Genomic DNA, 12,056 nt, shown 5'->3' with positions numbered 1-12,056 from the left:
TTTAAGGACATATGACTCATTTCTATTGGGTTTGTAATTAGAAGTGGAATTTTTAGATCATATTGTAGCAGAAAATGCCCCCCCCCCAACAGCCCCAGCCACTATACTTCAGTTTGTTAGTTGCCCAGGTAGTAGTTGCTGTTCCAGTTCCTGGCTCCTTCTGTCTCCTAGAAACAGCTGGTCATTGTGATGCATACCTGGTCACTATGAGGCACACTGTATAAACCAATCCCCAATTGATAAGCTGTTCTGCCTCTGTACTTCCTGTTTGCTTACCCCATATAAGCTCTTGACCACCAGAGATCAGGACCTGATATTCTTGGAATGATCCCGTTCAGTGCCTGTCGATGTAAATAAATCTGCCTCCAAATCCTGGGTGTTGTTTCAGTGTTTCTGCTTGCCATTGCAATATGATAATTATACATTTAACTTTTTGAGGAACCACCAACTGATTTCCACAGTAGCTATAGCATTTTACATTCTTATCATACACAAGGGTTGCTTTTATTCTTTCTTTCTTTTTTTCTTTTTCTTTTCTTTCTTTTTTTTTTTTTTTGTTTGTTTTGTTTTTTTCCGGTACCAGGAATTGAACTCACGACATCATGCTTGCCAGGCAGGTGCTGTGCCACTGAGCTAAATGCCCAGCCCCTCTTTTTTTCTCTTGAGACTGGGCCCACTATGTAATTCATGCTGGCCTTGTCCTCCGTATGTAGTCCAGGCTGACCTCAAACTCACAGCAATTTTCCTGCCTCGGCCTCCCAAATGCTGGTATTACAGGCATGTGCCACTTAGAATATCAGACCTGTTGCACATTGTCTGGCTCTCAGGCCCTCCTTTGATATTGAGGTGGAAACCTCCATGACCCTACAACTTTTATATTTTCCCTGACGTTCTTAAAAGCAGATAATATAGACACTGAAACAGAGAAAGCTATAAGCAAAGGGGTTTCTATTTCTTTATACTTCATCAGCAATTGTTATTTTCATTCTTATATTATGGCCATCCTAGTGACTATGAAGTGGCATCTCACTGTGGTTATGACCTGCACTTTTCTAATGAGTACTGGTGTTGAGCATCTTTTCATGTAGTGTTGGATCTTTATATATCTTCTCTGGATAAATGTCTATTTAAGTCCTTTGTCCAGTTTTTAATTGGGTTGTCCTTTGTTAAGTTGTAAGAGCTCTTTCTGTGTTTTGGTTACTGGATGATTATCATCCATCATGATTATTTCTGGTCTCAGTTTTTTTTTTTTTTTTTTGTTTTCCGGTACCGGGAATCAAACTCATGACCTTGCACTTGCCAGGCGAGCACTGTGCTGCTGAGCTAAATCCCCAGCCCCTTCTAGTCTCAGTTGTATTACGTTTGTCTATATGTTTATCCTTATGCCAGTACCACTGTGTTTTGATTATAACAGATATATTTCTGTTTGTATATTTTGAAGTTTAGGAAATGTGAATCCTCCAACTGTGGATTTCTTTATCAAAGTAAGTTTATTCTGTGAATTCAGATGAATTTGGGGATTGACTTTTCCACGTCTACCCAAGAAAAGTGATTTGAATTTTTGTGGGGCTTGTATTGAATGTTTTGGTCCATCATCTCCCAATAATGCTGTGAAATTATGATTTTATCAATGGGTTAATTCACCTGATAAAGTTAATCCCCATGATTTAATCACTTCCCCAAAAGCCCTTGAGCAGGCAACCAAGCTTTTAGTACATGAGTTCTGTTGGGGGACATTTCAAGTCCAAACCATAATTTCCACCCCAACCCCCAAAGGCCATGTCCATCTCACTGTGAAAACTGCATTCCATCTCTTAGAGTCCCAAAAGTCTCAACAGTTCCAGTGTTCCTCAAAAGTCCAAAGTCTCCTCTCAGACCCAAGGCAAAGTCTTAGCTGTGAGTCCCAGTGAAAATAAAAAATCAAGTTGTATACTCCCAAGATAAAATGCCACAGAGTAAACATTTCCTTCAAAATGGAGGAATGAAGACATAGAAAGGAAGGGTGGGACTAAAGCAAGACTGAAATCCAGTGGGCAAATGTCAAGACCTGTTTCTCACTGACTGGGATCTGGGGGTGCATAATAATGACATATGACCTCCTCAAGACTTGAATAGCCCTGCCCCCATGGCCTTGTTGGTTGCAGCTCAAATGGGCTGTGGCTGTCTCTGTCTCTAGCTATCTCTCTGTCTCTCCCTCTCTCTCAGGTTAGGTCTGCTTACAGCCTGCAGTTTTCCACATTCCTGCCATCTTTAACTTCCTAAGGTGCCCCCTGCAGCTTTTTCTTCATTCTCACAAATTCATACAAAACCCTCTCAGGGGCTGCCCGTAGAATATCAGACCTGTCACACATTGTCTGGCTCTCAGGCCCTCCTTTGATATTGAGGTGGAAACCTCCATGACCCGACAACTTTTGTATTTTCCCTGACGTTCTTAAAAGCAGATAATATAGGCACTGAAACAGAGAAAGCTACAAGCAAAGAATTCACAAACCAAATGGACAGAATGTGTGAAAAGATAATGAAGAAAGATAAGTAAATGAATAGGACATTTAGCAAGCTCAAAGAAAATTTCATTAAACAGAAGAAGAACTTTGCCATTAAAATATTCAATGATATTAAGGAAGAAACAATGAACTAATTGAGTTAAATAAGGCAATATAAGACATAAATGACCACTTTGGAAAATAATTAGAAAGTATGAAAAGAAAGTATGCAAAGATAGATGGGATGAAAATTCAATGTAGTGCATGAGCAGCAGACTTTTTTATTTTTTATTGGTACATTTCAGATATACATAATGATAACATTCATCACAGGGAATTTATACATTACATGATACACCTTGCTGTTTTATCCCATTCTCTTCCACTCCCTTCAACCCTTTTTCCCCTTCCTATTCACAAAAGCTTTATTTCCAGTTTTTTTCTTTCTAATCTCACATTTTTTCTTGTCTTTTCCTCCTTTTGCCCTTTCCCCTCCCTTGTTCCCCTTCTCATCTGAACATTTTTTCCCATTCCCAATATCTATTATACATTTTCTTCCTTATTTACACTTTCAGTTTCTCACACAAGAAAAAACAATGCAATATTTAAACATGTGGGTCTCACTTATTAAGAGTATAGTCTCACAGTACATCCATTTAGCTAGAAATGTCTCAAGCTTATCCCTCTTTATGGCAGAGTAGTACTCCATTATATATTAAAAACCCCACATTTTCTTTATCTGTTCATCAGTTGATGGGCATTTGGGCTGTTTCCAAGATATAGCTATTACGAGCTGTGCCACTATAAACATGAGTGTACTTATGTGTCTGTGGTATGATGTTTTAAATTCTTTAAGGAAGATCCCAAGAAGGGGAATAGCTGGGCCAAATGCAACCTCTAGTTTTAGTTTTTTTGAGGAATCTCCACACTGATTTCCACAGTGGTTGCACCAGTCTACAAACCTGCCAACAGTGGAAAAAGGTTCCTTTTTCCTCACAGCCCTACCAGCAATTGTTATTGATTGGTTTCTTGATAATAGCCATTCTTTCTGGTGTGAGATGGAATCTCAGTGCCATTTTAATTTGAATCTCTCGAATGATCAGTGATATTGAAGATTTTTTCATATATTTATTTGCAGTTTCTACTTCTTCATCTGAGAAATGTCCATTCATCTCAGGTGGTTATTTTTGGATTGGACCTTTAAATGGGGGGGATCTGATTTTTTTTAGTTCTTTGTATTTTCTAGATATTAGTCCTCTGAGGAATAGCTGGAATTTTTTTTCCCACACTGTGGGTTGTCTCTTTACTCTGTTGGTGGTTTCTTTTGGTGTGCAAAAGCTTTTTAATAGGATGAAATCTCAATTGTTGATTCTTTGTGATATTTCCTGTGCAATCAGGGTTTGTTCATAAAGTCTTTGCCTATACCAATCCCTTCAAGAATTCTATCAAAGGCTGGGTGTGGTGGCACATGCCTGTAAGCCCAGCACTCAGGAGGCTGAGGCAGGAGGATCATTGAGAGTCCGAGGCCAGCCTTGGCTACAAAGTGAGCTCAAGGCCAGCCTGAACTGCATAGTGAGACTCTGTCTCAAAAAGAAAAAAAAAAAAAAAAAAAAAAGAATTCTACCTATTTTATCTTTCAGCAGATTTAGTGTTTCTGTTTTAATGTTTAGATCTTTGATCCATTTTTATTTTAGTTTAGTGCTTGGTGAAAGATATGGGTCTAAGTGTTAATCTTCAGCATGTGGAAGGCCAGTGTTTCCAGCACCGTTTGTTAAACAGGTTATCCTTCTTCCCCCAAAGCTTATTTGGCTCATTTGTCAAAGATAAGGTTGCTAAGTATGTTTGGAATTATTTCTGCATCCTCCAGTCTGTTCCACTGATCCTTGGGTCTGATTATTTTTTTGCCAGTATGAACCTGTTTTTATCACAGTAGCTTTGTAGCATAATTTCTAGTCAGTATTGTGCTGCCCCCTGCCTTGCCTTTGTGGCCCAGAATTGCTTTTGCTATTCTAGTTCTCTTTGGGTTCCAAATGAATTTTAGGATTGTTTTCTCTAATTCTGTGAGATATGCTATTGGAATTTTGATCGGGATTCATTAAATCTATACAGCAATTTTGGAAGTATGGTTATTTGTACTGTATTGGTTCTTCCTATCCAAAAGCAAGGGATATCTTTTCATTTTCTGATATCCTTTTCAATCTTCTTTTCAGAGTACTATAGTTTTCAATATAGAGGTCTTTTATTTTCTTTGTTAGATTTATTCCTAGGTATTTCTTTTTTTTGGTTTTTTTTGTTTTTTTTTGTTTTTTTTTTCTCCGGTACCGGGAACCGAACTCACGACCTTGCGCTTGCTAGGCAGGCGCTTTGCCGCTGAGCTAAATCCCCAGCCCCCTATTTCTTTCTTTCTTTTTTTTTTTTTTGGATGCTACTGTGAAAGGTGTTATTTCTCTCTTGGTGAGTTTGTTATTTACTTACAGGAAAGCTATTGATTTTTTTTTTGTCTTTTTCAGGCAGGGTCTTGCTATGCAGTTCAGGCTGGCCTTGAGCTCACTTTGTAGCCCAGGCTGGCCTCGAACTTGCAACAATCCTCCTGCCTCAGCCTCCCAAATGCTAGGATTACATGCATGTGCCACTATGACCAGGTGGCTATTGATTTTTGTGTTGACTTATATCCAGCTATGCTACTGAATTTGGTTATTAAATCTAGAAGTCTTTTGGTGGAGTTTTTGGGGTCTTCTATGTAGAGTATCATGTCATTCGCCAATAATGATTATTTAACTTCTTCCTTTTCTATCTTTATTCCTTTTATTTCTTTCCCTTGTCTAATTGATCTGGTTAATATTTCCAGAACTATGTTGAATAAGAGTGGGAATGGTGGACATCCTTGTCTTGTTCTTGATTTTAGAGTGAAAGCTTTCAGTTTTTTTACCATTGAATATGATGTTAGCTATTGTTTTGTCATACATGGCTTTTGTCAGAGTGAGATAAAGAGCATCTATTCCAATTTTCTATAGGGTTTTTTACTATGAATGGGTGTTGGACCTTGTGCAACACTTTTACTGCATCTATTGATAATGATTATATGGTTTTTGTCCATGGCTCTGTTAATACGGGGTATTACAGTTATTGATTTGCATATGTTAACCCATCCCTGCATCCCTAAGATGAATCCTGCTTGGTCATAGTGTATAACCTTCTTGATGATTTGCTTCATTCTTTTCCAGTATCTTACTGAGGATTTTTTGTGTCTATATTCATTAGGGAGATTGGCCTATAGATCTCTTTCTTAGTTGGGTCCTTCTCTGGTTTTGGTATCAGGGTAATGCTTGCTTCCAGGAATGAATTTGGTAGTGTTGCTTCCCTCTCAGTTTCATTAAAGAGTTTGAGAAGTAGGGGCATTAGATCTTCCCTAAATTTGTTATAAAATTCAGCAGTGAATCTGTCCAGGCCTGGGCTTTTCTTTGTTGGTAGGTTTTTAATTACATCTTCAATTTCATTGAGTGATATTGGTTTATTTAGGAGTTTTGTGTCTTCTTGATGCAGCTTTGGTAATTCATATGTATCTAGGAATCTGTCCATTTCTTTTGCATTTTCCATCTTATTAGAATACAAGTTCTTAAAGTAGTTACAGATGATCTTCCAGGTTTCTATAGGATCCATTGTGATGTCACCCTTTTCATTCTTAGTTCTGTGTGTTTGAGTCCTTTCCTTTTTTTGATAAGGTTGTCTACGGGTTTGCTGATTTCATTTAATCTTTCAAAGAACCAAGTCTTTGATTGATTGATTCTTTGTACTGTTTTCTTAGTCTCCATTGCATTAATTTCTCTGATCTTTATAATTTCCTCCCTCGTGTGAGTTTTTGACTTGACTTGCTCTTCTCTTTCTAGAAGTTTGAAGTTCAACGTTAGGTAATTTGTGTGTGTTTTGTTTTTCTGATATGGGAATTCAATGCTATAAATTTCTCTCCTAGGATTATTTTCACTGTATCCCATAAGTTCCTGTATGTTGTAATGGCATTATCATTTAATTATAGAAACTGTCTAATTTATTCTTCAATTTCATCTCTGACCCATTGGTTGTTCAGGAGGGTGTTATTTAATTTCCATGTGTTTATAAAGTTCTTATGGTTTCCTTTGTCATTTATTTCCAATTTCATTGCACTATGGTCTGATAATATGCATGGGATTACTTCAACTCCTTGCAGCTGAGAAGAATAAATAGTCTAATGTTGTGGGGTGGAACACTCTGTAGGTATCTACTAAAAGTTTAGTACAGTTGACATTTCTTTGTTGATTTTTTTGTTCTAGTTTATCTATCTGTGACAGTGGGGTATTGATATCCCTCATTAAAAATTTCTTGTGCTTATTTGATTTTTCATGTCAGTTACTTTGTGTTTTATAGAGTTGGATGCACTGGTATTTGGTGCACATATGTTTATGATTGTTATCCCTACCTCTTGGATTTTTCCCTTTACGAGGATATAGTCATTTTCTTTGTCTCTCTTAATCAGTCTTGGCTTGAAATTCACTTTGCCTGGAAAGAGATAGGTATTTCTGCTTTTTTTCCCCAGTTTCTGTCAAATGGAGTATTGTTTTCCATCCTTTGACTTTTAGTCTATGAATTTCTTTTTGAATTAAATATGTTTATTGTATGTAGCATATTGTTAGATCTCACTTCTTGATCCATTCTGCTAGTCTATTTTTTTGATGGGTGAATTGAGACTATTAACATTAATGGTTATAACTGATAGGTACTGACTTATCTCTGTTGTGTTATTTTCCTGTTGTTGGTTCTTTTTTTCCCATTTAATTGCTGCCTTGCCTGGTGGATTCATTCTGTTGGGGTTCATGGAGTTGTAATCCTTGTTATCTCTTTCTAGAATGTCCTTCAGAACATTTTGGAGTGCTGGCTTGGTGGTCATGAATTTCTTCAGGTGTGCTTTGTCATGGAAGTATCTTATTTCTCCATCAATTGTGAAAGATAGCTTTACAGGGTACATTAATCTGGGCTAGAGGTTGTTTTCATTTAGGGCTTGATATACTTCAAGCTCTTCTTGACTTGAGAGTTTGTGTTGAGAAGTCAGCTGTGATTCTGATGGACTTTTCTTTGTTTCTTTTCTCTGACAGCTTTTAATATTCTGTTCTGTTGAATTTCTGGAATCTTGGGTATTATATGCCTTGGTATAGATTTGTTTTGATCATGGCTAATTGGAGTTTTATATGCCTGACTTCTCTGTATGTCAATTTTTTTTTCCCTGCTTGGGAAATTTTCTGCCGTTACTTCTGTGAATAGTTTTTTGGTGTCACTTGCACTATCTTCTGTTTTTTCATTGACTCTAATCAATCTTATGTTATTCTTCTTTGTATCATCTAGCAGATGTTTATTTGATTTTTTGTGGTCTCTTGGTATTTTTAAGAAATCTTTCTTTTCCTGATCACTAACCACAACCCTATCTTCTATATATGATATTCTATCTGCACACTGGCTCATTCTGCTGCATATACTTTCTATAGCATTTTTTTTTCAATAGCATTTTCTTTTTTTTTGGTTTTTCTCCGATACCAGGAACCGAACTCATGACCTTGCACTTGCTGGGCAGGTGCTTTTGCTGCTGAGCTAAATCCCCAGCCCCTTCAATAGCATTTTCAATCTCCTATATATCTGTGTGAATTTGTTTCATGGAATCCATTTCTTTCCCATGTTGGGTATTCATTGTTTCCATCATTTTTCTAAGCTTCTATATTTTTTATTTGTATCTGTTGTAGAGTCACTAACCATGTCTTTCATTATGGTCACCATCTCTGTAGTTATCTGAAACATTATTTTTGATTTGATTTTTTTCTAAAACCTCATTTATCTCCTCTGTTATTTCTACTGTTACCAATTCAGAGCATCCAGGTGGGTGGCTTTTGGATTGTTCCACCTCATTGGCTTGTATTTGCCTTTGGGTAAGGTAGAAGTTTCGGGTTGCATCTTCTTTAAATGTCTTCTCATTTTCTCTTTTTAAAGTTTAATTCCTGGGTTAATGTTTGCAAGTTGCTTATGGCAAGTAGGTTTATTTCTAGTATTTAGAACCATTAGGAAATGACTATTTCTCATAGATGGCTTCCAGGTGTAGCTGGCTTTTGGGTTTTGAGTGAATTGTAGTATCCTACTTTTTCAGTTTATTGGGAATGAGAAGTTGCTGCCTATTTGTCCTAGCCCCTGGTTCTTTGGCACTGGCCTATGTTATTTTTTATGACCTTTAGGCAATCTAAGTCTTAGCATACCACGATAAACAACTGATTAGAACAATTATGTCACCTTGGCTAATAGTACAATCTGCAATAAAAATAGCATCAAACACAGCCTTGAAAATGACAAACTGTGGTAACTATTAATTTGCCACCATTAACCATACGATCTAGATAACAAAATCTAAAACAAACCAGAACATTGTATACAGCCCTCAAGGTGATTTTCACTTCAAGGGAAAACACTTAAAAAGGGTTAGGGGAAAAAAATAGAGAAATGCAAGAAAAGGAAGAGATTGGAACAAGGATAAAGGAAGACTGTGCAAATTTCGGGAAACTGGTGAAGAAGACAGGAGAGAAAAAGAGAAGAGAGAAATGAAAACCAGAACAGAACAACAACCAAAAAAAACTAGAAACCATGTTCACACTCATAAACATGAGAACAAATAATCAAGAAAAAAGAAAACAAAAACAAAAGTTAGAAAAGAAAATAAGAAAAGAATGTCCACTTCAAAGCATGTCTCTGCTCTCTCTTGTAGACAAAGTGGGTAGATAGAATCTAAATCTGTCTTGATTAATCCCAGAAAGCCAGCCACAGATTTCTAGCAGTATAGCAGATAATCCCACCAAGCTTGTACTTTTAGTTCCAGTGAAGTTCAGGCTGGTTTCTGGCTGTGAGGCTGGAACTCAACTTGTTCAGTTTATAACACTCTATGTGCCTCCTGCCACCTTGAACTTGGCTGCTTGACTTTCTGCTTGACCTGAACTTCATTCTGCTCACCCTGACACTGGGAGCTGTGCACACCACAGCTGCTCTCCATCCCAGGATCAGTTGGTCCCTCTCCTAGATGGCTACCAGCCAATCACCCTCTCCTGGAGAACATCTGAATCTGAATAACTCACCAGCCACTGCAGTCCACTGTGTCCACTGCTCCATTCTACTGGCATGTTTCTTCATGGAGGCCTGTGGGATCACCATTAGATACCATGCACCTGCAGGTTTGAGCTACCCCTCCCATGCAGTGAGTCATGGCTCAGGGAGAAAGCTCCACTTGCCACCTTCTTCCTTCTATTGAGGCCTCTATTTACTCCTCTCATGGGGCTAAATTCTCATTTCAGATCTTTGTTGGGTTCCAAGAACCCTCTTCCCTCCTTATCTTCCTCACATTGCTATATTTTAGTGCCTGGACACCAAATCTCAGCAAGGCTATTTCTGTGCTCTTCACCACTCCACCATCTACCCAGAATTCTGGAGTCCTTATAAATTGAGGAAGCCAAAAGTTGTATAAAGATGGAGTGGAAAAAAAAAAAAAAGATGGCTTGGAGGGGGAATGTCAGTGCACAGCTTTAAGGTATCTATTGGACATTTTATTCTTTCATACTTGGTGATGCTGTACTCTCTCTTTTTTGCTACTGGGAATTGAACTCAGGACCTTGTATTTGCAAGGTAGGTACTGTGCCACTGAGCTACACCTTCAGCCCCTAATGCTGTACTCTCTGTGGGATCTACAAGCTGGTCTCTATAGATGTTATGGTTGATACATTGTGTCAACTTGGGGAGTCTAGAGGTTGGCTAAGTGACTCAGCAGTTCTGCATCTTGGGATGAAGAGGACATGTCTTTACCCTTCTGGGATGTTGTACATTGTGTCAATTTGAGAAGTTTAGAAGGTTAACTGTGTGACTCAGCAGGGAGCCAGGGTGCTTACTTTATATTCATTCTGAGCCTGTGCAAGAGGAGGACATGGAGATTGTGTGAGTGTTACACGCCCCCTGGGTGGGGGTAGCCTGCTTACAATATAAGGGAAGGAAAGAGGCTTGCCCTTTTCTGCCACTCCTCCCTTTTGCTCTTGTTGCTTTGCCATTTGGAGGCCATGAATGGTTGCCCTCTGCCATGTGCCACTCTGTCTTGGAGCCAGCCAAGTATGGACTGAAACCTCCATAAACTGTAAGCTAAATGAACCTTTCCTTCCTTCATTTTGGGTGGTTGAGTATTTTGTCTCAGCAATGAGAGAAAAGTAACCAAGACAATAGAGTATGTCCATCAAGGTCTCAGCAAAAGAGAAACCATGTTAGATACATCTTAATACAAAGAATTAGGTCTCTTCACTATTAGTGGAAAGACTGGGAGAATCGAAGGTCAGGGAAGCAGCTGGCTAGTTTGTCATAGGAGCTTCTCCTGAGTCAGCTGTTATCACAGCACATGGAGCCACTCCTACCCTTTGCAATTGTTCCTGGGGTCTTTCTTAGAGGCCACTGGGAATTCTCAGCTGAAACTGCTCTTCGTCTTACTTGCCAGATCTTAGTTGTTCTTCCGTGTCACTGACTTGCATCTGTGCTCTTCCTGAAACTGCCTCCATAGAATAGAGTTCTCTTTCATTTCAGAATCTTGCAAGAGTACCTTTGTTAGGTCACTGACACTGAGTTGTAGCAGGCAGGGCCTTCTGGGATGTGCTTCTGGATTCTCTGTGACATTACAGGAGGTAGGAGGGGGTAGTGGTGGCAGAGTTGATCCAGACAGCCCAGCATAGCATCTTTGTTTATAAGATGGGAGTTTGAAAGAGGGGCCTGAGCTCTACTGAACATGGAGACAGTGTTTCAAGTGATAGGAAGGAGTGAAAAGGACAGAGCTTGGGGACTCTAGAGCTAATATGTCTGAAAGGAGAGGGAGGCACAGCTGAGAGACCAAGAAGACAACCAGGAGAACATGGTGTCTGGGAAGCAAGAGAAGGGAAATGGAAGCAACCATCTCAGTCAGTTGTTGCTGACAGTTCACAGAAGTATCTGAGGACTGACCATTGGATCCACCTGTGTGGGGACATTGGTACTCTTGAGCAGAAAAGAATGGTAGTTAGGAGAGAAAAAGGGGTAAAAATGAGAGAAAAGGAAGAGAATTTGTAACAATGAGCGCTTTGTGTTTGTGCTTCTTTATGGGCTCATTTATAAAACAGCTGCTTTAAAAGTCTTTGTGGTATAATATTAATATTTACATCATCTTAGTATTAGCATATCTTGATTTTCTTTTTCTATGGGAATTGAGATTTTCCATTCTTCCTGTGCTATGTTTGGCTTGCATCCCCAAATTTTGTTTGGAGACTCTGGGTCTTAATTAAATCTGTGAATAGGGTGGTGGTTTAAATTTCAGTCTTTGATTCACCTGCTGTTGTTTACTTTACAGTAAAGAAACAACTTCTGTAGTTATTCTGTCCAGATTTTCTCATTGCTCTCCAGGGGAGTGTCCTTGTGCCTCTTTACCTCTGCTGGACCCCTTGGCTTTCAGATGCTATGCTCCACTTTCTTTCTTTTTTTTTTATTTTTTTTATTTTTTTTTTTATTTTAAAG

The sequence above is a fragment of the Chinchilla lanigera genome, unplaced genomic scaffold, assembly GCF_000276665.1.
Source record: "Chinchilla lanigera isolate Chin_1 unplaced genomic scaffold, ChiLan1.0 scaffold00053, whole genome shotgun sequence".
In the NCBI taxonomy this organism is placed as follows: Eukaryota; Metazoa; Chordata; class Mammalia; order Rodentia; family Chinchillidae; genus Chinchilla; species Chinchilla lanigera.
This window is presented reverse-complemented; position numbering follows the sequence as displayed.